Below are 26428 nucleotides of genomic sequence, written 5' to 3' on the forward strand. Positions count from 1 at the left end.
TAAATACTGCTGTGAGGAGTGCTGCTAGCACAAAGGTTGGATACTGACAGACAAATTGTGTATTGCAGATAATGTATAGGTGGATAAACAGTCAAACGGGTTTTGGAATATTGTTGGTTCAGATTAGGGAAGTTGCTTCAGTTTTCCTATGGGAAGAGACAGGTGACATTTGCTTATGTTATGAAACTATGTGATGAATAACACAGAAGCTAATGGATTTTTATTTGCCATCACTTTGAAATCATATTTGCATGGTTCCTGTAAGTGAAATGACCCAACATTTCTCTGCATGTGTTAATTTCTGTTTTAGAAATGATTCTACAATACTAAACAAGGTTGTGTTCTGTTTTTTAAATATAGCTTTGGAATTTATTCTTGACAAGGTAAATAGTGCAATGTCTTTCATTGTCTTTTACAATTTCTCCCAGGAAGGAATAAGACATGGTCAAAAATGATCTGACCTTTGGCAAAACATTCATGGTGACTTGGTGCTCTCCTAAGCTGATCTGATCGCTTCACAACATGAATTTGTAAATGAGCTGCGGAAGTTACAGGGCAAGAGATGATGTTGCTTCCTTCCTCAAAAGGTTTAATGTTACATTAATTTTCATTATGAACAGAGTAACAGCCAAAGAGGAAACACTTGTGCCCCAGGGACATGGCTAACGTGCATATTTTGTGTAGGCATAACATTAAAATAAAATTGGAGTGGACATGGTAAGCAATATCAGGACATCACTTTGTATTCAAATAATTTTTTAATTGAGTCTAGCAGAAGTAGTGGGAATTACTTCTACTTACAGATGGCTTCAGGATAATTGAATTATTTTATTTTTAATATATTTGATAAGAGGGTTAGGTGCCAATTCCCTGTACAACAGTCTTCACTATAGGATAACAATATGTTTTAAACATTTTAAATAGCTTAACCTGTTCTGTCCATCCTAGATGTTCAATGTACCTCTGGATTTCACTCCTTCCCTTTGCAGTATTTATCTTTATTATGTTATTATCTTTATTATTTTATCTTGTTTTTCTTCTACAGACTTTTCAGCTCATTGTTTTCCTTTGCACTGAAGAAGAGTTAGTTCTTATATGCCACTTTTCTTTATCCGAGAAAGTCTCAAAGTGGCTTACAGTCACCTTCCCTTTCCTCTCCCCACAACAGACACCCTGTGAGGTAGGTGAGGCTGAGAGAGCCCTGATATTACTTTTCAGTCAGAATAGCTTTATCAGTGCTGTGGCGAGCCCAAGATCACCCAGCTGGCTGCATGTGGAGGAAGAGTGAGGAATCAAAACTGGCTTGCCATATTAGAAGTCTGTGTTCCTAACCACTACATCAATGGTCCATATCAGCCTGGTACAAAGATGGGACTTTGGGGGCAGTAGGTGAGAAACATCTTGCATACAGGGGGTCCCGGATTAAACTCCCAGGACATGTAGTTAAATGATCTGGGGTACCAAATGTTGACCGTGAACAGCTGCCCCTGTTAAATGACTTATTAGAGGACTCACAGATTGGGTAAACAATAGTGTGCTTAATGGACCAATTGTGGTTTAAATCATCTTCATACATTCATAGATGATTAAACATAGCTCACTAACTTTTGGCAAGTGGAATGTGTGGTTATTTGGTCATATATTTTAATCATCATCACCTGGAATGTAAAGTTCTGCACAATTCTACAGTGTTTGGGAGGATGTGGTCAATTTTGTGACAACCCTACTTGGTGGAAATAAACATGTTTATCGAAACTGAACTTAGATAGAAACCCAAGTCAAACTGTATACCTATTTCATTCATTCTGAATTTGTGCTGCTGAAAAGCTAACTTCATTTCTATGGACAAAATAATGAATTATAATTATAATAAATTATTATTAAAGATTGGCAGTCTTTAAGCAATGGCGGGATAGATATTTATCATGGATGCTTTAGACTGGTCTTTTATTGTGCAGAGGATTGGATAAGCTGGGCTGAATGGCCCCTTCCAACTCTATGATTCTAATTCCCAAAACATTTTTAGGATCTCTAGATTTGCTGTTTGTTGATTAATCAATATAGTATATTCAACAATCATGAAAAACTGTAGTATTCAGTGGCGTTTCCTCTCTTTCCATTATGCTAGATCTAATCTCTTCCTTTACATATAGAAGCACATTTTACAAGAGTATATAAAATATTGTCTATCTAAAATTATAAAGACAGTTTAAAAATCAATATGCACTCTTTTACTTACTGTATTTATTAGCTTCATTCAGTGCTATGCATACCTGATTCTATGATCATGCTAAGACGACTGTCTGCGGGCAGTTGCTTTCATACACTCTCCTAGAATCACTCAGCAGTAGCCACACCAAATAGCAAAATGATGATGATGATAGCAAACATATTTCCATATAAATAAATATGACAGTTTTTCAAGGACCTTAGTGTGTTCTTCTAACCATTCTGGTTCAATTACCTCTTGACAAGAAATATTTTTTAAAAAAATTACTACATATTAGCAAATGCTGAATATTATTCATTCTTTACTTTTCTGATAATTAGTTCTCCCTCAGGGAGAACTTATGACAGTGAGAGAAAGCTGGTTAATAATTCCCATAAGGCTATGAAAAATGTTGTGTAAAAATGAATCATATTGCAGACACCAAACAGATTTAAGAAAAGTCCAGTTTTAATTTAGAACAACTTGTTTTCTCCTTTTTAAAACCAATTGTTTGTGAAGTAGTGGATAGTAAGGACATGCCTTGGGGGAGGATAGAGCTCCCATCAGACTCTGTGAGAACAGACATGTATGAAAAGCTGCCAGTCCACTGTACTATAGTATTTAAATATATTATAGAAAACTATCATACTAGCTTGAGCTGCTCACGGATAACTGAACTGTCTCAACAAAAACAGGCTAAACAGCAGGTACTTGTGCATCCCTAATTAACCAATATCTCCCAACTTTCGGGTCACATGGAAAACGCGGAGGGGGAAGACGCGAAGCAAACCGGTTATGCATGGGACGGGGCATGACGGCGGCAAAACTCGGAGTGGCGGGTGCCAAGGCATCGATGCGGAGCCAAGGGGAAGCGAGGCAAGCGCGCCGCTGCGTTGGCGAGTGTCAGAGGCGGAGGACAGGAAGGGCGGAAGCAGCCTGCACAAGCGCAGCCCTGCCGGGTTTGTCGGGCACAGATGGGGAGGGAGCATGTTTCCCCTTCCCCTTAGTTTACTCCCAGTTCGCCTCTCCCCTTCTTTGCTGCCCCGGTTCCTCTGCCCCATAGGTTTCCCGTTTAAATTGTTTCCCCTACTTTAAGCTTTGTATTGTATATTTGTGCTTTGTTCATTCACACTGTTTTATAAAGTTTTTGTATTTTCTTAGAGACCTCGCCTCCATTCTCATTTGTGGTTGGGGTGTGTGTATGGGAATGGGTGGGAGGTGGGTGGCCGGCCTCTCTGCCGTCCTTAGCCGCGGCGATCCCCTCGCCCCCCTCCACTGTGAGCTCTCCAGCCGCCTTTCCGTCTGTGTTCCCTTGGGTTCCCCCCGGCCTGCGCCGCCGTTCGTTCCGGCAGCCACTTGAGTGGTCGCACCGCCTCCGACCCTCCCCGATTATGCACGCGGTCAATTCAGCAGCACCTCCGGTTGCGCCCTGGTCACCCGGGAAGCTGCACTTTCTTCCATGTTCCGCTAACGCGGCTTTTTCGGCGGCGTGCACCGAATCTGCGGCCGGTTGCAGCCGACTCTGTGCGTTATCTGTGAATTTAGTCGCCGCCATTCCACCCCAAACGCGCGCTAAAACCCCCGTGCATAATGGGTCATACAGTGACAGGCAACTACATGGAGATAACTGAGATTTGCTTCATTTATGTAGAAGAATTAGGTGATGGAATTCTGAGGACACAGAATAGTATCCATTTTAGATTGCAAGTGAGGACTACAATCATTTCTTTCCTCCTTCTTTTCTTTTCTCTCAGACTTTTTTGGTATCCCAACCCTTCCTCACATTGAAGGTAGTTTACATACAAAAACGCCTCTCTTCAATACTGCATCAGACATTAATTTGCAGCACACTGGAATGGACACTGAAATAGATGCCAGTCACCTCTCGACCAAAATATGCTGTCTGCTCCCAAGCAGGTACAGAAAATATGGATGCCAGATACACCTGGCTAATTAGATTAGATTCTATGAACCTATGTGGAAGATTCACTAATGGCTTTCTCTCTCCAATAGGCTCTCCATGAATTAGTACTAATGTCATCAGTTTTTCAGTCTTTCCTCCTCACACCCACATAATTCAATTTGTTATTGCTCACATCTTGCATCCAGACAGTTTCCTGTCTAGCAATCAAGGGGTCATCAAGAAACATTAACTTCTTTAGTTCTACTCTGGTAGAACAATCACAGGCATTGTCTAACTTTCTGGGAACCCATATTGATTGCTCCCAGAGTCTTGTCCACACCCAGACAAAACCCATCACATACCTCACAGGTTATTTGTCACACAAAGGAAATAATATCAACATATTGTTTTAGGGGCTAGCCATCAGCCATTGACTGAGTTTACATTTTCCCTATAAACCCAACACCATTCAGTATGTGTGTGTTCTTTGGATGCTTTGCATACACTGTGTGCTTGGGTGTGGGCTCCCTTCCTTCCTTCCTTTCATGAAGCACTGGTTGTTTTGCTGAATCCACAGACTACCCACTTCACATCATGACAGTGGGTATTACTCCATTTTCCAAAGGCTATTTATTTTCACTCCTGCCTTTCTTAGATAATTCAGTGGGTTTTTTTTTGCATGCTTGATTGTAACCCTTTAAATTCTCCTTAATAAAAACAATTTTCCAGTTTACACTTGATTGATTAATTTAGAATCTACTTATTTAGAAATAGATGGAGATCCCATAGTTATGCTCCTCTCTCTAAGTCTTCAATTAAATCACTAATTTTCCCCAATTAATTCAGGAGACTTATAATTTGGTAATAACTTAGTGTCTAATAAAGCAACATGTTGCAAATACATAAAACATGTCAACATATTTCCTGGCACTTACCAAGTGTTTTGAGAAAATGAGGGCTTTTGCCCAGCAAGGTTTCTGATTGACCACTAGAAATTCGATTGGCTGTGCAGATTTTTTTTTAAAAAATCTGGGAGCAGCTGACAGTGCAACACAAGGATCTTCATGGGATGCTTGAAGGTATGTGGCAAGAGTCATTTTGAGTCATTTGAGTCATTTGATGCAGCCATTTTGTGGTTGCACCCACCATGCTTGGTCAGAATTATAGAAAGGCCCACAGGCTCAAAACATTTCGGCTCCCTGGTTTGGGTAATGATACATCTTTCAATGTAGATATAATTGGAAGAAGGCACTACTAAAAGCTGTTCCAACTTGCTTATCCATTGACAAGGAATTTTGCAATGCTTCCATGTTAAGCAAATATAGTTCCATCAGAACAATAGAAGAAAAGGAATTAATATTTTCCCTCACCATATTACGTTTGTGTGGAATTTTTGAATATTAATGAAAACTGGAATTCACCCCAATCTGAAATAGCATTCTTTCTTCTGCTGCTTTAGGGCTTTGCCATAACATTCCACTTTCAGTTGCCTTGATGTGTGTTGCAGGCATGATGGCTTAGCTGTTCTCTCAGAGTATGGGAATAGTGAGAATATGATGATCTTCTCTCAGACTCAGCACCACTTACAGCAAAGGAGAGGAACTGTACTGCAAAAGACTGAAGAGTAATCTTTCCTTATATACATTGTAGTTGTATGCAGCACTAGAGTCTGGAATTTCTGATTATTATTCAAGTATACAAAAGATGTTATTTGTAAGGACTCTTTTACTAAATTAAAAAAAAGTCTCTTTACTAACTGAGGCTTCAGCTGAGTTAAAAGAAAAGCTGCCGATAGAGCAAAAGGGCAAAAGGGGTGACATCTGGCATAGCAGACGTTAGAAGACAACTTTGGCATGGAGCCTGCATTAAATAGAGGAAGAAAGGAGGAACATATTTTGACACAAAAAAGTCAAGTAAAGCGATGCAACCCTGATTTCATATTTTGAGCAACTGTAAAACTGTCAAATCTATTTAAAAATTGGTGATATCTTCAACAGTACTACTAACTATTCTCCAGTTCACCTCAGGTTTGTTTACTGATTCTAGGGCCTTGGTTAAGGATGCACCCTTCCCAGAAGAGTTTTATTTTCACCCAAGTCATTTTGTTTAAGAATAAAGAAAATAAGTTTGCTCCTACTTCAGCTCTCCATGTTTTCTCTTTTAGGATACCAGATTTTTTTTCTTGAAGCACTTTGCAGCTGATTTCTAAAAAGACAGGAGCAGGGGACAAGCCTGCATATTTTTGTCATGGACTGTAAGCTGAAAGTCCACCTTTATTATTCTCAATGGGTTACTATGTATGCAAGGAATTTACAGGTATGCATGCATTTGAAATAAGGAACATTTATATTGTAAAAAGACCTCTTTTTCACCAATAGGGAACTAGATTATCTACAAAGTTTCTTTTTCTCAGTAGTGACTTGAAAACCATGTTTGCAGTATGTTTTGTTTCATTTATCCTCTTAAGATCATGGCATCCGACCCTCTCAATTCCTGGTAAATAAATGGGGAAGAAATGGAGGTAGTGACAGATTTTATTTTCCTGGGCTCCAAGATCACTGCAGATGGGGACTGCAGCAAAGAAATTAATAGACGCTTGCTCCTGGGGAGGAAAGCTATGGCAAATCTAGACAGCATTGTAAAAAGCAGAGATATCACCCTGCCAACAAAAGTGCATCTAGTCAAGGTTATGGTCTTTCAGTTGCAATGTATGTCTGTGAAAGTTGGACCATAAGGAAGGCCGAGCGTCAAAGAATTGAGGCTTTTGAACTCTGGTGCTGGAGAAGACTCTTGCGAGTCCCTTGGACTGCAAGGCGAACAAACCGGTCAGTCCTAGAGGAGATTAGCCCTGACTGCTCCTTAGAAGGCCAGATCCTGAAGATGAAACTCAAATACTTTGGCCACCTCATGAGAAGGAAGGACTCCCTGGAGAAGAGCCTAATGCTGGGAGCGATCGAGGGCAAAAGAAGAAGGGGACGACAGAGAATGAGGTGGCTGGATGGAGTCACTGAAGCAGTAGGTGCAAACTTAAATGGACTCCGGGGAATGGTAGAGGACAGGAAGGCCTGGAGGATCATTGTCCATGGGGTCGCGATGGGTCGGACACGACTTCGCACCTAACAACAACAACAGAGTAATTTAGTTTTGAGCAACTCTAGTTTTTATATGAGGGATTCTTGCTCCATCTGTAAATGTACATTGATAGATCCCAGTGAGTCTCCATCTATATCCATAACTTTTGATTTAATTGATAATCGGATAATTGGAACTACTGTCTTTAATGGGATACTGGTTTAAACTTTCATGCTGAGATTATTTTTCTCAAGCTGATATAATAGAAGAATAAATTAAATTAAGAGGCCTCTTTTTATTATCTTTAAAAACAGGAGCAGGAAAAAATCCAGATTTGCCTAGGAAGGTTAGCAGAGTAGAAGGTAAGAATAACTCATGGTTTCAGGAACTGAGCAGGATCAATTAATTTTTGTGGCAAATCTAATAAATAACAGGTATTCCCTGGCTTGCCACTTTGATCTCCAGGAGAGGTATCAATATTTTATGGGATGGGATATACTAACATTTTATTAGATTCCAAAGACAGGTCCATTGTAGACCACGGAGAATCTGAAAGTTTGCCAGTTTCTGAATCGGATATGGACTCTAAAAAATGAAGCATAAGGTTGCATAGCTATATTTGAATGTGCTTAGTGTAAAGCATTTACACCCTTATTGTTTTTAATGCACTAAAATATTCTGAAGAAGAAGAGTTGGTTCTTATATGCCGCTTTTCCCTACCCGAAGGAGGCTCAAAGTGGTTTACAGTCGCCTTCCCATTCCTCTCTCCACAACAGACACCCTGTGGGGTGGGTGAGGCTGAGAGAGCGCTGATATCACTGCTCGGTCAGAACAGCTTTATCAGTGCTGTGGCGAGCCCAAGGTCACCCAGCTGGTTGCATGTGGGGGAGCCAGAATCGAACCTGGCATGACAGATTAGAAGTCCGCACTCCTAACCACTACACCAAATTGGCTCTTGTTTTTTTGCTGCCAGAAATGTATGGGCAGCTAATATATTCTAATCCGCTGATGCAGTGCAATCATTTCATCTAGATAAGTTTTTAGGCAAAAACTAACATGTTCCTTAGAACTCAAAGAAGAATTTCTTGATAAAAACACTAATGTACAATCATCAGGAAAATCATATTGTGTTGCCTGTCTTTCATGCTTTGGAGCAAATTGTGGTTCATCCATCATATTTTCAATAGTGTAATTAATAAAAGAATCTGAAGTTTTCTTTCCTTGTTGCAAAGCAATTCCATCTGGTACGACAGGCACTGCTAGACCCTCCCCTAAGGTGCTGGGTGGAGGGGGGTGGAGGGGGAGGGGAGGGAGTGGGGTTTTTATATTTGCTGCCAAGTTATTGAATATTGATTATTTTGGCTTTAAATTTTTTTTATCTTGTGTGTGGATTTTTATGTTTTTATTGTTGTAACCTGCTTTTTACGATAGTGGCAGGAAATAAATCTAAATAATAAATAATTTCTTTTTGTTAGAGGCTTCACCAATGGTTTCAAGGATAGAGATGTCATAATGTAATATATCACATTTATTAGAATAGGGTGGGAACCTAGATTTATTGATTCAGCTGAAGGTTCCCTACTTGATCTTTTATAGCACATTATAGGTTGTTTGAAGTTAGAAATATAATTCATCAATTGCCACCCAAGTTAGTGATACCAATTATGGATGAATTGTATATATAAGGAAATAAAATTTAAGATTTATAAGAATTCAACTGGCTATATTTTCTCCCCCATCAGAGAGCACAATAAAATGTTAAAATTGTTTAAAAGCTTACTTTGTTTAAAGTAATTGTTTAAAAAAAATTGTTTAAAAGCTTATCCTGCGTTGAGCAGGGGGTTGGACTAGATGGCCTGTATGGCCCCTTCCAACTCTATGATTCTATGATTCTATGATTCTACTGTTCAAAGAGCTTTTTAGCTTCTCTCCTAAAGTTCATCTGCTGTCGAATACAAGAAAGCTTTCCTTTTTTCTGTAAAGGCCAATGCCCTTTGTATATATTGGCATGTTCCAAAATCATTGATGAAAACAATAACAGATTAAACCATGGAGAAACTAAAATAATAGGTTAGGTTTTTATTAAAATGCTTTGTATTTTAACTATAGCTGGTTGAGAGCTTGAAAAATGAATGTTAGAAAGGTATGTCCATCAATCAGATAAGCAGATTCCCACCAGCTAGCTTTATCAGCCATATTATTGGGGCAAAAAATTATCTGGTAACCTAAACGAGCATCCTAGTTAAGAGATTTAAACTCCAAATTGGAGTACTCCCAATTGACTCTTTACCAGCTACTTTCTAGTAAGTATGGGCTGAAATCAAATAAGAAAAGCAAAATGCTACAAAGAAGAGCAACACCCAACTCGACCAGAACCAGAACTATTCTCATATAGATAAAAATCTTCGGTTGACATCATTGAAATCTGTTTCCCAGTGAGCAATACATTGTCCTATTGCACCAGTACTTGCCTGACAATTCTTTTGCACTTTCTCAGTCCCTGAATGATGTGAGACATCAAGAAGATGTATTTTCCCATCTTCTATATAAACATTTCATTCAAGAGTTACATTTTATGAAATAGGAAAAGAAATGTTTCAGAAAGGGTGGTTTCAATGATATATTAAACTATACCAATAGTCTGAATAAATTGAAAAGTGAAATTTATCCTCTGTGCAAGTTAATTTGGAAGCCTAACCTGTTAGCTTCTGGGGGGCAATTGTCCAATAGCCAACAATGTCACAATTAATCTTTCATTCCAGAAACAGATTGGAATATAGAAAATTGCAGTTCCATGTAAGCTACAGTTATTTTCAAAATCATCTTTCCACTCTATGCACACTTAATTCAATTTACATGATTCCCCAAATGAGCCAACTGCTTTGTGGCAGCAGTAAAATAAAATATAGCACTGTAATATGAGGCTCAACCTAGGCCCTCTGTGTGTCTAGTGGTAGTATAGCTGTGCATCAAAAGCTACCAAACTGATTGGATCCATATTGGTTAGGGAAAGCTCACTGTTATTCTACCTCATGGCAGTCATAGTTCCCCCTTTTTGTGTTTACATCTAAACATTGTTTTAAAATATATACCCTAATGAAAGAATTGTACCTTGGGGATTGTTGTGTGTGGTATTGCTGGCATGTAGAATCCATGCTGAAAATTCTAGATAGGACATTTGTACATGAACAGTACTACACAGCCTTATGAAAGTTGCACTTCACATTTTCATGGTGTCCTCTTGAATCTGCTTAGGACTGTGATGTTCATTGGGTATGTTTGACAATTTAGTGGAGGTAAAAAGAGTGAGATATGAAACCTCTTCTGCTCAAATTGTAGTTTGATTACAAATGGTAAAAAGCCCACTTCAGACACTTTAAATGTTTTAAATAGTATTGCCAACATTTGGAGCATGTACATTCTCAACATTGTGCTGGACCTGTCCTCATTATCATCTTTCATTTGCCATTCACGCAACGATCCTGAAAAAAGCTACAAGATAGCTTTTCTTGTTTCTTTTGACCCTACTGGGTTGATGGTGATAAGGAAGCTGCAGTTCTTCTTTTTGTATTATTTTAATCTTGTTTGTTTTGCCTGCCTGCTTCTTAAAACAGGCATCAAATGTTTTTACTTGGATTGAAATATTTGAGCATTCTCACATTGGGAATAGTAGATTGATCCCATAACTTTTGAGCATGTGCCAACATGATGCATTTGCTGGCTGATTAATGTCTCTGCCCATGCAAATACAGTACATATATTCAACCATTAACCTATTTTGAATGATGTATGTTCTGTCTGTGTTGGCCCTAGGGCACATACAACCTACATAAGCTATTAAATTGTGAGCATGCATCAGCAGTGCCCTCCCCAGTCAGTTGGAGGGCTGAATATGCCCATGCAGATGGAAAAGCTCATTTTAAATTGTGAAGAAATCACCAAACTGATCATGTGATATGCTTGACTTGAAGAAAAACAGACATTCTGAACAAGTGAAAATCAATTTTCAAATGCCGTGCTTATAAAATTACATTGCCTTCTTTGTTGTCCTTATGAAATTAAAGTAATTGTAGGGATAGGCTTAATTGAATTTGATGCCATAACAAAGCAGTGCTGCAAATGATTAGGGAGTGCAGGTTCCTTTCAGAAGGAATATAAAATGGCTACAATAAAATGGCCAATGAAGAACAGAAAAAATGTCATTTTCTTGGGATCCCCTCTTTGTAATCATCAGAGAAGCTGAGGTGTATATGTTAATTTGTTTAACATCAGCATGAAATGAGGAAACAGGCAAAATAGAGCTGTTCATAACTTGCATGAACTGAATATTCACTCTGTTCAGCTTTTCATGAAAACTGATAGGCAATAAACATTTTCTTAAAAGAAAGAAAAACTTGAATAGACAAAAGTTTAATCCCCCCAGTCCTATTCAGTGCCTTCCCCCCCTCTAATCACACCTGCTGTTGGCTATTGTTTCTGCAGTTGAGAAAGGGAGCAAAAGAGGGCAATATAAATCAATAATCATGTAAGGGACAATTCACAAACTTTTTATAAAATATATTAATTTGTAGCACACTGCCTGGCTAAAACTGACCTTGAAATAAATGACACTGCATCTAAAATTGGCAAAATATACTGTCTATAGTTATGCTGTCTGCTCCCAAGACAGGTATAGAGAACATGGATGCCAGCCAAATGTCAGTCTCCAGGATCATACCTGGACACTTACATTAGACTTTTTTGGGAACTAAGGGGCTGTTTTGCTAATGTCTTTCTCTCCCCACCCAAAGGCACACTTTTGGCACACTAGGCTCTCTAAGAATGGTAACTAATCTCATCAGTTTCATAATTTTTCCTTCCCCTCACACCCAAAGACCTCAATTAGCAATTCCTAACAGCTACCCTGCCTAAACAGTTTCCTGTCTAGTACTCAAGGGGTTGTCAAGAAACATTAACATCTTTGTTCTACTCAGGGGAAGCAATCATGGTTATTGTTTATTTCATGGGAACCCAATGAGGTTGCACTCAGACCATTGTTCATACATGGACAAACCCATCACTTGTCTCCTATGGTCATTGTTATACATAGGTAAATCAGCACAGCCTAAGGTACCTGCTATGTCTGTGGGCATTTGGCCACTGATGCAAATGAGGGCTTCTGCCAGCCAAGGAACTAACTAATCAAAGGAACCTGATTGCTCTGCTTAGAGCAAATCAGGGGCAGCAGCTGGCTGCCTGAAAGGTATAAAAGTGCATGAGTTTGCCTGTTTTTCTCTGTTCAGTAGTTGTAGTCTGTTGCTGGAGTTGCTAAATAAAAAGAGCTGTTCTGAAGAATTGGAGTCTGTGATCACTGAACCCGCAGAATTAATAGTACCATAAACTAGAACAGCCAGCACCAATTTCTCTGTTTGTGTTCTGGGACTCTTCACACACCTCCACTTGTATATGAGAGAGTTTGAGGGGGCAAACTAAACCTTGAACAAAGATAAATTAATATTAATTTTAATATCTCTCACGTGTGTGTTCTATGGCCACCTGTTATAGCCTGCCTAATTGTGTGTAGTCTTTCTTCCTTTTCTCTATGAAGTACTGGCCATTTACCTGAATATGTGGACTTCCCTCTGCATGTTGTGATGGTAACTATCACCTCTTTCCACAAATGCTATTCCCTTGTACCATACCTTCTTTAGATAATCAACACAGTTTGGTGTAGTGGTTAGGAATGCGGACTTCTAATCTAACAACCCGGGTTCAATTCTGCACTCCCCCACATGCAGCCAGCTGGGTGACCTTGGGCTCTGATAAATCTGTTCTGATTGAGCAGTGATATCAGGGCTCTCTCAGCATCACCCACATTACAGGGTGTCTGTTGTGGGGAGAGGAATGGGAAGGTGAATGTAAGCCGCTTTGAGCCTCCTTCGGGTAGAGAAAAGTGGCATATAAGAACCAACTCTTCTTCTTCTAATCGTGTGTTTGTGTGTGTGTGCGCATTTCATGTGCTTTTTGGTGTGTGTTGTACTGCTTTAATTCTTTTTGAAACAAGGAGACTTCTAGTTTATACCTGACTGGTTTATTTAGAGTTTCCTAAGGGATTTCCTAGGGGGATTTTAATGTGGGGTTTTACAACTGTTACCTGCCATAAGGCATCTTATACAGGAATGGCTTATAAATCAAGTAATCTATATACATAAATTATGATTCATACTTCTGACAAGAAACCTCCTCTTAGGGTTTCCAGCTTCCAATTGAGGCACTAAACCAACAGCAAAACATGAGCTAGCACCCATTGCAACGAGCTTTACTACTAGTTAATAAAGAAATCTGGATATACCTAGATGAAGGTCACATACCTGCCTCTTGCTAAGTCTCCAACTGCATTTTTCCAGCTAAATTCAAAAGGCCTCCAATTTGGGTGCCACAGTGTGTTCAGAATAAAGAATACACCTTGATCTGGATGTCTGTTGTAATGCAAGCATGCTGGAAAAAGTGTAATACACTATCTACTCTATTTATGGATCATTTTGACCCAGGGCAGAGTCTGCACTTACTTTGTTTATTCCATTGTCAATCCTGTTGAATTCAGATCGCTTTGAACTTGGATCTTCCTCTCACTCCCCCTCCCCATTGAAAGAGGAAAGTCTTCTGCACGTGGTTAGAGTAGTTCAGAAGGGCGGGGGGGAGCCGAGCCTCTTTCTTTTCTTTTCTTTTTTTATAGAGAGTTTTTATTTTATTTTCCAGAGTTAAAGATAGTAAGATACATGCAATCTACATTGTTAATACAGAAAAGGAGAGTTATGCTCTTCATTTGATACACTTGGTTCCCCATTTTAATCCCCTTTGTAAATAGTTCAGGTAAGGGCCCCATTGTTCTTGAAAGGCCTCTTCTATTCTTCCGTTCACTACTAGTGTCAGTTCGGCCATCTTGGCAAAATCAGCTAGTTTATTCAGCCAGTCTTCTGTCGAGGGTAGTTCTTGCGTTTTCCATTTCTTGGCCAATTCTAGTCTTGCTGTCGTCGTCGCATAGGAGAAGAAGCTCTGTATGTGGGTTGAGAGGCACTGCGGAAAAACATTTTGGTTCCCCGTTTCAATCTTAAAAACCCTCTTCTCTTCATTTAAGATTATAAGACTGGCTACAATATTAAGGACTTTTACCCAAAGCTTATAGACTTTTTATAGACTTTTTCACGTTTGCACCACATTTAAAAAGAGAAGTCTACTTTGTTACCATCATTTCAGCATTTGTTTGCATAGTTTCTGACAATTTTAACAATCATAAACAGTTTATACTTAACGTGGTCCTAGAGCCCTCCACATTTCCACTAGGGAAAAGGAAAAAGGAAAAAAAAACAAGCCTGCTTAGTTGTACGGAAAGAAGAGAAACAAATATATGTTTATGAGTTGCTAAGGTTATTAAGTTATATAAGTCTACATTATTAATACCAGAAATGATAAAATGGAGTCTTCATTAATTAGTAGAATAAATTCTTCGTTAGTTACATTTACACCTCCTCAGTTAGGAACCTCCTTTTAGTTATGCTTTAAGTTTAGGCTGAAAGTCACTACAGAGATATGTTAGATAATTCAAATTCAGCTATCATAGGAAATCTAAAACCCCACACTATAATGTAAGCCCATTCCATTAGGTGTCTCCTTTTAGTTATGCTTTAATTTTGGGCTGGTAGACACTACGAAATTAGATTTAATAATACAAATTCAGCTGACTTAGAAGATCTTAGACCCCAGATTAACTTCTTAACTAGTTATATTGCCTATATAGCTACGGAAAGGAGGGAAAAGAGGAAAAGAATTTCAACCACTGTGTTACATTTCCATTCCCCAAGCTTCTTAAGGGGGTCTCATATCGAGGCTTGTTACGTCTTGTGGCTCCCATTGACTAATGTTCTGTCCTGTTGGTCTTTGGCTAGGAAGGTACAGTTGTAGTCTTTCCCTCGGAGTATACATCGATAAATCTTGAAACAGTTGTACCTCCTGGACTCCAATATCAGTACAGATGTTTTTCCAAGAAGCTCCTTTCAATCGATTGCTTTCACCGCAGATCCATATGTCTTTTAATTGATTCGTGTGTACTGTTGCTTTGGAGTGGCTGTATATCTTCTCAGGTAGGGTGTCCTTATCTGAGCTGCAAGACTCTGACATCCCCTTTTCCATCTCCATAATTTCAGATTCCTCTTCTGCTGGTAATTTTCCACCTTGTTTAGAGCTATCATCAGCCACTACTATTGGTTCATCATTCCTGTTAGAAACTTCTTCCTTAATGCCTTTAAACTCCATGAGCATATTTTTAAGCGAGCCATTTATAGATTCTTTCAGGTCTTGTGTTTGTTTCTCTAGAAGATATGCAAATTTTTTAAGCGAAAACATGTTCCAGGCTTGGAATTTTGTTAGACTTAATCAATTATGCATATGTTGTTTCCAAAATATATTTGCAATTTTGCAAATAACCAGTAGAGGTTCTACAGAGTCCTAACGAAAGCACCAGTCTGTTTTGATATTAAAGCAATGTCTCTGGAGCTTAGTTCTCGCGAGATCTTTCCAGGCACGGCTCTTATCTCTCTTATCTTCGAAAACCAAAACATATGCAATAAGAGCTGTTACTTATTAGTTTGAGTTAATTTAAGTCCTTCTTCTACTTAGAAAAGAAAATTAGCCTGCCTCATAATGAGGTGGCATCAAGCAGAGCCAGAAACGGGGGGAAAAGTAGAGACGGAGAAGCGGAAGAGCATTTGCATCTCTGCGTTGATTAATGACTCAATATCTTGGAATTTGGCAGTGTCCACCCCCTCAGTTGCAATAAATTTCTCTTTCTTTTCTTGAAGGGGGGGAAGGAGCCAAGCAGGGAGCCTCTTTCTTTTCTTGGAGGGGGTGGGTGAGACAATCGAAAAAGGCAGAGAAGGGAGAAAAAATCCAGGACCGACAGAAGTTGAGAGAAATTAGGGGCTTCTCCTTTAAGGCAAGTCTGCCACATGACCACCTGTGGCCAATCACGGGTCTTCTACCACGGAGGAGAGCCCAGATTCAAAACAGCCTGGTTTCTCTAATCTGAATCTTGAAATATTGAGCATTAAAAGCACTCTAAGATATCGCACAATAAAGGTAGGGTCACTCCGGATCAATCCTTCTTGCTGCAGAAGGAAAATTTAAATCGCCCCAAATCCAAACGGAAATTGCATTCTGTGTAGAGGGCAGGGACTGAATCGACCTGGGGTTGGAATAAAAGCTCCGTGCAGTTTACACCCAGTTTCCATAATTAATGTTGACAAATTCCTGGGATCAGTTAAGGTCAATATTTGTATTCTGGATCCTTGTCCATACTGGCTGATAAAATCATGTAAGGACTACTTCAACAAATAGTATCTATTGTAAATCAATCTTAACTCAGGGAATCTTTCCTTGACCACCCCATGATGTCAGTATTCATCTGCTACTTTAAAAATCCTCCCTTTAAAAAATACAGCCAATTATTGCCCAGTCTCTAATCTTCCAGTTTTGGGGAAATTGAGCGAACAGTAGTGGGCCAACAAGAATCCAGGATTTGATTATTATGGTCAAAGACCAGCAAACAACGTTCATTTGATTCTTTGATTATTAACATATATCAGATAAAAATGGAAACATCGATGATGCCATGCTTTTTAAATTACTTTTACTGAACTTATCTGCAGCATTTGATACACTATATCATGCCATCTTATTAAGGGGCTTGGAAACAGAACTAGGTATCAGGAGATGTGTGCTAAACAGTTTTGAATTTCTCACAGATCAGACTCCAAGGATTGTTTCTAGCAACCAGTTATCATCATGGTACAATTCTATCCCCCATTCTTTTCAGTAACTTCAGTAAATTTAGCATGATTTTTACCCTCTGAAGATGCTATGTTCTGGGCACTATGTTCTGATAGGTTCTATAACCCAAATCATATTGTATTGTTTATTGAATATAATCTTTTGGATTATATTGATTTACTCTGTTTAATCCACTTTAAATCCAAGTAAGAAAGGCAGACTAATATAAATAATGTAAATAAAAAATTAAATAAATGCTGTAACCACTGCAATATACAGAAGAGAACTGAACTAGATGTTATGCTTTCTTTACTTTGAAGCATGTAGAGTCCAAGACTGCATTTCCAAATACCACTTTCTAGCATAAGAATGAAACCCATCAGTATAAATCTACAGGTGATGACTGTTACAAGTAAGCAACCTCCCCTACCTCCCAGTCAGTTTTATTAGTTCCCTGATGAAAGTGATGAAATCTATGATATCACTAGCAAGTCAGTCTGGACAATCTATGATACTAAAGCCAACAATAATTTGATCTTTGCTTTTCGAAGAGTAGGGTGAAAACCAGTGCTCACATATAAGAATAAACATCCCTCACTGAAGCAACTCTTTAATAAATGGATTCAAGTTCTACCTCTGATGGCTATCTCAATCATTTGAGTGCTAATATATTTGCAAGGGTTAAACTGACTCAGAATTATTCATGCTGTTGGGAATACTCATGTGTGAGATCCTGCTTTTTCTTATCCTCAGAAACACCTGATATAAGGTCACAGCTGGAAATGGATACCTGAGAAAGTGGACAATTAGCACTGATGGAGCATTGTTTCATTCAGCTACATATACCACTAGAGAAACATTTTTTTCTTTTGTTAGTGTAAACATCACATATGTTCAAATCAGACATCATCACTAACAAGGTCCACGGGGAAAACAAAGTTGGTACAAAGAATACATTTTAGAATGAAGATATAAAAGAAAGTCCATGGGAAAAGATAGTACAGATCAAAATCTTCTTCAGACTAACCCAGGTTCCTGAATTGTTAGGAGAAAACAAGCTTAATTATCGTGGTAGCTGGGCCAAATGTAGGTGGGAATGCTGAGTTCACCTTTTGGCTGGTATAATATAGTGGTTGAGAGCTTGAGCCAGGAAGTGCCCAGTTCAATTTTCATCTTGCTGATTGGACCGACAGTGCCAGCCTAACTGAAATTAAAGTACTAGAATGAAAGGCCTACACCTTTGGCTGCCCAGGCCCAAAGTGTAAGGGGTGAAGCAAGAAATATGGGTATACTAAACAGCCAATTATGTGGGACAAAGCAGAGACTGGACTTTCTAAGCAAGAGATTTTTTAAAAAGAGAAATGAGGATTATATGGAAGTGGATTTTGTAAATGGGAATTTATGGAATATATGTACCCTTATAATTTAAAATTCTGTTTTGCTAAATATAAAATAAAAACAAGTCTTTTTCAAGGATTTTCATGTTTGGGACTAGTGCAGTTTGTTTTTATTTATAGATGCTAAAATTCTATGGCAATACTCCCATCTTGAGTAATTCTGTTCTTTTATGGCAACTGTATGAATGTTTAGAATCCCTCCCAGAATATCCCACACAGAAAGCTGGACTATATGCTACATCAGTAGATCATCCACCAAATTGTCCTTTAAAATATCTTCCTCTTCTACTTTCTCTTCTTGAAATGCCCCTACTTAGGCTCAAGGTCTTCCAGGATGGCATGCCGTGAAGTACAGTAAGGAGATGCTTCAGTAAGGAGAGAACTGAGCCAGAACTGCCCTTTCTTCCTCTTTCATGAATGGAGCAAATCCTAAATACATCTGGGCAAGTATTGCATTTTTCTGTGCCCTATTCTAGAGTCTCCTTTATCTCTTGTTGGTGTTTTAAGTGAAAGCAGGATGCTGCTGAGGAATGGGAAGACAATGCATTACCTGTATGGATAGGATTCATAATATATACAGTACACTGTTTTAAGATAGTAGCTGTGTTGGTCTACAGTGAAACTCCAAGTCCAGTAGCATTTTAAGGACCTACAAGATTTCCAAGGGTATAAGCTTTCAAGAGTCAAAGCTCCCTTTATTAGATAGTAAACTATATGTATGATTTCTCCACCATCCCACTACCCAAAATATTTCTGATTGTTGTTTAATATGTTGTGGAGAATGCCATACCTCAAGTGATTGCACATGCCTTTATCTGCCTTCATCTGAAGACGGGAATAGCCTTTTTACCTGTGTTCTGTATTCTCATAATTTAGAGACACAGAAGGCCTGCTCTCTAAACAGATACATGAAACAATATTCCAAGTACAACAGAGGGAAATGAAAATATACCTCTTGTTATTGCTGTTTCTTCAACACCACAGGAAGTGGCAGAAAGCATCTTGTTGCAAGAGAATTTCATTTCTATGGTGATGAGTTTTAGTTCAAGTGCCAGATACTTCCTCCCTTAATTCTGTCTTCTGATTCTTGCTGTTCTACTCCTGGATGACTTCTCATTTCTTAAAATTGAATTCTGATAAACTGAGGTTCTACAATCCCCCCCCCATTCTTCCCCCCTTTCTGAGGTTACTCAGTCTGTTCCACCAACTCTTCAAGCTCAATATTATCAGTGAATCTTCACATGGCCACTCAAGGACTAACTATTAATTTAGTAATCACAGAATCACAGAATCATAGAGTTGGAAGGGGCCATACAGGCCATCTAGTTCAACCCCCTGCTCAACACAGGATCAGCCCAAAGCATCCTAAAGCATCAAAGAAAAGTGTGTATCCAACCTTTGCTTGAAGACTGCCAGTGAGGGGGAGCTCACCACCTCCTTAGGCAGCCTATTCCACTTCTGAACTACTCTGATTGTGAATTCCCCCCCCCTGATAGCCTATATCATTGTACTTGTAGTTTAAACCAGTGGTCCCCAACCTGCGGGCCTTGGCCCGGTGCCGGGCCGCAAAGGCCATGGCGCCGGGCCGCGGCTCCCTCTCCCCGCCCCTCCCCCGCAGTAAAAAACTTCCCAGGCCGCAAGCTTGCGGCCCGGGAAGCTTCTTACTGCGGGAGGGCGGGGAGAGGGAATCAGGGCCGGGCTGTGCCCGTGTGGGCCGCGCCCGCTCGGCCAAGTGCGCGGGCGCGGCCCATGGGTGCGGCCCGGTGCGTGGGTGCGGCCCGCGGGCGCAGGCACGGCCCACGGGTGCGGCCCGGTGTGCGGGCGCGGCCCGGTGTGACACCTCTTTCCCTCTCTTTCAATGTGTGCCATTCTTCTTCTTGGTTCAATCTAAATGTCTTCATTCTACTCTTGATTGTTTCATTTATGTAATTCACAAAGTAGACTCCACTAGTAATGTTAAATCTAGCTTCTGAAGTATTTGAGCTTAATGAAACAATGCCACTTGAAATATTCTGATTTCGTCAGAATCCAATTTTAAAATAATTCTGGATAGTGGGAATAATTATATACGTTCAGTGTCCCCTTGGCTTCTGTAGAAATAAGGCTGTCTGGAATGCGAAAGTAAAGCAGATTTTCCAGACACAGATAATATGGGCCATGGGTTTTATTTCCTTATGATTGGTGTCACCATGGTTGTTATAGATAGGAATTCCAGCTTCCAGGTAGGACCTGGGGATCCTCTGGAATTATAGTTTATCTCCAGACTACAGAGATCAATATCTCTGGATAAACTGGATGCTGTGAAGATTAGCTCTATGACATTGTACTCCACTGAGGTCCCGGTTCCCCCCTTCCCCAGACTCTATCCCAAATCTCCTGTAGCATCCCAACCTGGATATGGAAAAACTACCCTACTATCTCCAACTGGTGCCCTGGGGCGACCTGGCATCCCTATTTATAGGGATGGTATGGAATGAGGACAAAGCCAGTGATTGAGATCTGTCTGTACTCAAGGAATCCCAAAGAAAGCACAGGCAACAGAAAGGACTTTCCTAGGAGTCCTTTCTAAGTGAAAGGGAGGCATAGCTGCCTCCCTTTCACTTAGAAAGTTCCCTGATGGTTTGATGTAGACTGATATTGTGCATACAGAAACAATTTTCCCTCTGTCCCTTTACAAGCCCCACAAACAACATTTGATTCCCTCTTTACCTCTTAGTTGATATTTATTTACTTAGAAATAAGATTTATGATTAGGAGATCCATGGATTAATTAGATTGTAGAATAATAGCAAATTTGTATATTTAATTTAGACTCCTTTGGGGGATATATTAGCTTTAATAGGCTTGCTAGATAGGTTTAGACAGAGCTGTTATGGTTTGCTTGTCACATCTGCTCAGCTCTTTGGAGTTGGCACAAGCACTGACAATGTGATGGGGCAGGGAAGAGAAACTCTCAGAAATGGGTTTGCCTTGTTTTGAAGTGTGAAATGGCTGTTCCTCATTGACAGAATTTGAAACACTTGGTAACTCCATTAAAAAAAATTCTAAGTATTGATTGCAGGCAATCATAATTCTGCATCTGAAGTATGAATTTCATGATGTATATATACTACAGTCCATTTTAACTTTTAAAAAATTGTTCATGGTAATTCACAATTAAAAAAAAAAGATGCAACATTGAAATAATCAAACCAATCAGTATTATACTTGAAATCTGAACAGTCCAAAATAGATGCTCAAACCGCTGCAGGTTTGGCTTATCCATGGAATTAAAAAAAATGATTTTATTCATAACTGACTAGAAGAGGGATTATTAGATGGGGTCAACCCAAAATTACTGTAAAATCACTAATTACTGCCAGGAACATAGTTTATCTTAAAAACAAACAAACCCATAAACATTGATTTGCTGTGTCTGAGTCAGCAGGTCAAGAACAAAGCAGGGTCTCTACCCCAAAGAACTTACAATCTAAATTTAGACAGTGGGAGAGAGAGGAACAGAAGGGGAAGAAAGTCAACAGACTTAATTAGAAAGAAGAATGTCCATGGGTAGACCCTGCCTATCAGAATACTATTATTTATTTATTTATTTATTTATTTATTTATTTATTTATTTATTTATTTATTTATATGCTACCCTCTCATGTGGCTCAAGGCTGTGTACACATCACATCAATAAAACATGGATATTAAAAACCTTAAAAACAAAAAAATGAATCAGTGTTAAAACCTCAACATCTCAGTACCAACAAGGAGCTTTCCAATATAACCTATCAGAGGTGGGGAGTTGTTCAGGGACAGCCCATTTGATGTTATTTGGACACTGTCCCCAATCAAATGCATGGCAAAAGAGCTCTGTCTTGCAAGCTCTGCAGAACTGAGATAGCTTTGATAGGGCCCTGGTCTCCTCCAGGAGCTTACTCCAGGAGCACAGAAAATATCTTGGACCTGGCTTAGGCCAGACATACTTCCTTGGAGCCAGGGACTACTAACTTGTTGGAATTTACAGAGCACAATGTTTTTGGGGGGCCTAGGCAGAGAGCAGTCCCTTAGGTATGGTGGGCCCAGACAACAGATGGCTTTGAAGGCAAGCTTCTCACCTAGAGGAAGGCAGGGATATGTTCCTGTTGGTAGCAGAGAATAGGACCTGCAGTAATGTGTTTAAACTACGTGGCTATTGCCTAAATATCTGGAACATTCTTTTCACGATTAGAGCAGCTGTGGAATTGGCTGCCTATAGAGGTGGTGAGCTTCCCCTCACTGACAGTCTTCAAGTAGCAGCTGGACAGTGCCAGCTTGGTGTAGTGGTTAGAAGTGTGGACTTTTAATCTGGTGAGCCAGGTTTGATTCTCCACTCCCCCATGTGCAGCCAGCTGGGTGACCTGGGCTTGCCACAGCACTGTTAAAGCTGTTCTGACTGAGCAGTAATATCAGGGCTCTCTCAGCCTCACCTACCTCACAGAGTGTCTGTTGTGTGGAGAGGAAAGGGTTGGTGATTTTATGCCTCTTTGAGTCTCCTTCAGGTAGAGAAAAGTGGCATATAAGAATCAACTCTTCTTTTTATCACCCTGGATGCTATAGACTGATCCTGCATTGAGCAGGGTCTTGAACGAGATGGCCTGTATGCCTCCTTCTAACTCTATGATTCTATGATCCTAGCACCTTAAAACTTGACCTGGAATTCAACTGGAATCCAGTGGAGCTATCAGTGGATGGAACAAATATGGGCCCTTTAGGGAGGACCTGTTGAGGACCTGTGCAGCTGTGTTCAGGACTAGTTGGTATAGCGGTTAGGACTGCAGACTTCTAATCTGGCGAGCTGGGTTTGATTCCGGGCTCCCCCATATACAACCAGTTGGGTGACCTTGGACTCGCCACAGCACTGATAAAGCTGTTCTGACCAAGCAGTAATATCTGGGCTCTCTCAGCCTCACCTGCCTCACAGGGTGTCCCTTGTGGGAAGAGGAAAGGGAAGGCGACTGTAAGCCACATTGAGACTCCTTCGGTAGAGAAAAGCAGCATATAAGAACCAACTCTTCTTCTTCTAGTTGTAGTTTCCAAGTCAAGGATAAGGATAGGCCCATGTACAGCAAGTTACAGAAGTCCAGCCTAGAGGTAACTGTTGCATGAGGAAGAGACAGAAGCAATGCTTCTCCTCTCCCCATTTGAAAAAGGTGAGAGGAAAGAGGTTGTGTCTCCTCTTTTCCCTGCATAGCTGAGATTGTGGAGAGCGGGAGCGATCACCTCCTTTTCTGTACAGCCCCCACTGACATGTTGAGGTTGGAGAGAAAAGAAGAGAAATGAGCTGGGCTTTGCTCGTTCTCCCATCCTACAAAACTTGATGCATCTCAGTAAGATTGGGACATAACAAAGTATTGCTGCTAACAGATGACGTGAAGCCACTTTCAGCATTCTAGAAGCAGAACTTGAGAACTCCTTAGGTTAAAGCCTGGGCAAAGAAACGTATTGGCCTGGAGGGTAACAGTACCAGATGAGCCTGAAGGTGAGAGGGCACTGCAAAAGAGAAATGGCACCACTGAAAAGTCCTCTCTCTTGTTGCCATCCACTGCATCTCTGGAGGCTGCGTCCTGCATACCCAGTTAGTTCTTTGATTGTTGAAACTCACAGTCCAGGGCTATATGGATCCTTTTTGTGATTGCCTCAAACTCATTAGTTGTGCAAATTGAACTTGTGGGGACAGGGTTTAACAGCTCTCCATATCCTTGCACCATTTTATTGTAAACGTTATGCAGTTTCCCAGCATTATTTGTGCATTAGTTAATAGGGTTTATATAATGTTAGATAAATTATCTATAAATTATGTGTACTGTATATACCAGTTGCACATAAAAGACAAGTTTTATGCATGCACAAGATGAAAGATTCTAAAAACCCAAACCCAAGTGCACAACACAGAAGACAGCTGACAAAAACATAAACAATTATTCTAAAAATGAAAGAAGGAATATGAATTCTTAGGTCAATATTAGCGCAAATGCCTCTGTATCAACAGATACTTGTAATGTATATTGAAACACTCACTTTTGATGCTCTTTATGTGGCAGAGGGAAGGGGGAAACTAAATAAATGAAACAATCAGTCTGGCAAAGTGTACTCCTGCTAGGGCACTATAGATTACAGTTACAAAAGTGTCAGTGAAAAACATCTCCGGAACAGTGCAAAGTATAATTTGAGTAACAGCTTATGTCGCATCTGGAATGAAAGAAAATTAATCTTTAATAACAAAGTCTTTCTCAAAATCAAATTGCTTTAACCTTGATGTAGTGGTAATACTGGTTAATTTCACGGTGGTGTGTATGATGTGGCAGTGATTCCAAACTTTATTGCTATCATAAAGAGCCTTAATTGAATTATCATATAGCCGCTATTGTAAAATAGTGATACATCTTTTATATCTCAGTTGCATTTTTATCCTGTTGTACTTTCAAAGAGCACAGGGCAGCACACTTGCACATTTTCAGTTTTCATGCTAATGAGCAGGTGGCGATAGTTCTCCAACTTGAATACCAAGTCTTCATTTTCTGCTTTCTATGGCCAATTATGTACAGCGGGAACCACACCACACTGCTGCCGATTCCTAGTGGTGGGGCAGCATGTCCCATCGCTTCCCATGTATGCATGGGGTCAAAACCCCATGGCTCACATGGTCCGCCCCAGAGTTGTGTGTGTGCATGCACAACTCCAGGGCAGACAGGTTCTTCCACACCACATGGCAGCAGTAGTGGCAGCGGTGGGCATCCTGGCACGAGGGTGAGGTAGCATGGTGACTCTATCCCACCATCGTGTTTAGTTTCGCAACACCACAAAGCCAATGATGCCCACGTTAAGAAAGGGAGTGTTGGAAAATCAGCATTCCCTTCCTGTAGGGCATCTGAAGCTCTAATGTGGACCAGGGACAGGAGGGGGCTAGGCTGAAGTTGTGTGTCTGCGGGGATTTGCCCCAATGACATACTAGCACTGGCCTGGTCACTGTCCCGTGAATAATTGGGCCAAGTGGCATTTTCTGTTAGTCCTCCTCCTGCAGGAAGAATTGTACTCCTCCAGCTGTAGACTTGTCTGCTCACACAAGAGCAGTTTCTTCCAGAGGAATGGACAACACCTAGCAGCAGAGGAATGCACCCCCATAACAAAGTGCAGCACAAACAGAAGCCTTGGCAAATGGCACAAATGGCAAAAGATAAAGCAGAAGCTTAGTCACAAATAACCACAAAACAGCAAATTATGAACATTCTATCATCCTTTGGGATGCTCATTTAGGCTATTACTGGAAAGGCTTGATTGTATTAGTTATGAATGTTCAGTCACCCAAGTTAAGGAAAAGCACTTGACTTTTTTCTAAAGCATTTCCCATTTCCTCCCCTTGCTCTTTTAAAATATGCTGTGATTAGGAGACTAGTGGGTGTGTATAAATTGACTTCAGAACATTGCCTCCTGTGATTATTATTTCACCTGCATCCATGAACACTAATTTCTCCAGTCCTCATAAAATTTATACCTGTGCTTGCTCATACAGTTGTGTATGAAGAAGGCAGTTCAGAGCTATTGAAGCATATCTATTTGAGAAAACAGACATTGCCTGGAAGTCAAGGAACAGAGGGTTAGATCTGGAAGGACAATCTGCCCCTGTTGTATGCAGCATCATCCATGTATCTCTCCAGTTTGTTTCTTATTCTTTCTTCTTTCTTCAAAGAGCTCAGGCTGCACTCATGGGTTCATTCCATTTTGACTTCACAACCCCCCTATAAAAGGAGGTCAGACTGAGAGATGGTGACTTGCCCGATGAACTTCATGGTTAAATGCATTTTGAATGTAGCACATCCAGGTTTAGGTCTAATATTTGAGCCACTATATCATGCTGGCTTGTTTACATCTGAATAGTAGCTTTTGAAAACCTTCAAAAAAGAAAACTCTTGTCTCCCATAGCTGCATGTTCCACCGGTAAATTATAACTAGAGGTAGAAGAACCTTCCTAATGTGTAATTACTTGTCTATTTTTAAAAGATATACCTACGCTTTCTTCTT

At 40.0% G+C, this 26428-nt stretch overlaps 1 long non-coding RNA gene across 1 annotated transcript in view; it reads left to right on the forward strand.

The window, feature by feature from the left end:
* The window catches only part of LOC143839081 (uncharacterized), a 35395-nt gene extending 16647 nt beyond the window's left edge, over positions 1 to 18748 (forward strand). Inside the window, exons 5-6 of the long non-coding RNA XR_013231592.1 lie at positions 429 to 587; positions 18703 to 18748. This is a non-coding gene — a long non-coding RNA (uncharacterized LOC143839081). The remainder of the gene's footprint in view (positions 1 to 428; positions 588 to 18702) is intronic.
* Positions 18749 to 26428: the final 7680 nt, after the last annotated feature.

Source organism: Paroedura picta, chromosome 5 (assembly GCF_049243985.1).
Source record: "Paroedura picta isolate Pp20150507F chromosome 5, Ppicta_v3.0, whole genome shotgun sequence".
Classification (NCBI taxonomy): Eukaryota; Metazoa; Chordata; class Lepidosauria; order Squamata; family Gekkonidae; genus Paroedura; species Paroedura picta.